This window comes from Juglans regia, unplaced genomic scaffold (assembly GCF_001411555.2).
Source record: "Juglans regia cultivar Chandler unplaced genomic scaffold, Walnut 2.0 Scaffold_870, whole genome shotgun sequence".
Lineage (NCBI taxonomy): Eukaryota > Viridiplantae > Streptophyta > Magnoliopsida > Fagales > Juglandaceae > Juglans > Juglans regia.
In genome coordinates, this window is record NW_023363667.1 from 1 (window position 1) to 1,204 (window position 1,204).

Sequence of the window (1,204 nt, forward strand, 5' to 3'; positions counted from 1 at the left end):
CGAAAAAACAAAAACGAGGGGTGCAACACGAGGACTTCCCAGGAGGTCACCCATCCTAGTACTACTCTCGCCCAAGCACGCTTAACTGCGGAGTTCTGATGGGATCCGGTGCATTAGTGCTGGTATGATCGCACCCATCAAACTAATTACTTAAAATTCAAATAATCCTTGAGCGACATACTAGCGTCCTTCCGATCCCAATCCAAACGGAGATCTCATCCAAACCCATCGCTACGCGATGGGCAGGGCGAGATTTTCCCAAAAATCCACTCCCGAGTGGTCCTTCTTGTCAATTCCTCTTGCAAGGCGGAAAAAACAAAAACGAGGGGTGCAACACGAGGACTTCCGAGGAGGTCACCCATCCTAGTACTACTCTCAACCAAGCACGGTTAACTGCGGAGTTCTAATGGGATCCGGTGCATTAGTGCTGGTATGATCGCGCCCATCAAACTAATTATTTAAAATTCATATAATTCTAGTGCGACGTACTAGCGTCTTTCCGATCCAAATGCGAACCGGCGATCTGATCGAAACCAATAGCTACGCGATGGGTAGGGCGCGATTTTCCTAAGAATCCACTCCCTAGTTGTCCTTATTGTCAATGCCTCTCCCAAGGCGGAAAAAACAAAAACGTGGGGTGCAACACGAGGACTTCCCAGGAGGTCACCCATCCTAGTACTACTCTCGCCCAAGCCCGCTTAACTGCGGAGTTCTGATGGGATCCGGTGCATTAGTGCTGGTATGATCGCACCCATCAAACTAATTACTTAAAATTCATATAATCCTTGAGCGACATACTAGCGTCCTTCCGATCCCAATCCGAACGGAGATCTGATCCAAACCCATGGCTACGCGATGGGCAGGGCGAGATTTTCCCAAAAATCCACTCCCGAGTGCTCCTTCTTGTCAATTTATCTCGCAAGGCGGAAAAAACAAAAGCGAGGGGTGCAACACGAGGACTTCCCAGGAGGTCACCCATCCTAGTACTACTCTCGCCCAAGCACGCTTAACTGCGGAGTTCTGATGGGATCCGGTGCATTAGTGCTGGTATGATCGCGCCCATCAAACTAATTACTTAAAATTCAAATAATCCTAGAGCGACATACTAGCGTCCTTCCGATCCCAATCCAAACGGAGATCTGATCCAAACCCATCGCTACGCGATGGGCAGGGCGCGATTTTCCTAAAAATCCACTCCCGAGTG

At 49.2% G+C, this 1,204-nt stretch overlaps 4 non-coding genes across 4 annotated transcripts; all 4 read right to left on the reverse strand.

Annotated features, from left to right (window-relative positions):
• Window positions 1-17: 17 nt before the first annotated feature.
• Window positions 18-136, reverse strand: LOC118347434. Its single transcript, XR_004800644.1, has one exon. It is a non-coding gene; the product is annotated as a 5S ribosomal RNA (ribosomal RNA).
• A 189-nt stretch (window positions 137-325) lies between these two features.
• LOC118347437 lies at window positions 326-444 on the reverse strand. Its single transcript, XR_004800647.1, has one exon. It is a non-coding gene; the product is annotated as a 5S ribosomal RNA (ribosomal RNA).
• A 190-nt stretch (window positions 445-634) lies between these two features.
• LOC118347436 lies at window positions 635-753 on the reverse strand. The gene has a single exon (XR_004800646.1). It is a non-coding gene; the product is annotated as a 5S ribosomal RNA (ribosomal RNA).
• A 189-nt stretch (window positions 754-942) lies between these two features.
• On the reverse strand, window positions 943-1,061 carry LOC118347435. Its single transcript, XR_004800645.1, has one exon. It is a non-coding gene; the product is annotated as a 5S ribosomal RNA (ribosomal RNA).
• Window positions 1,062-1,204: the final 143 nt, after the last annotated feature.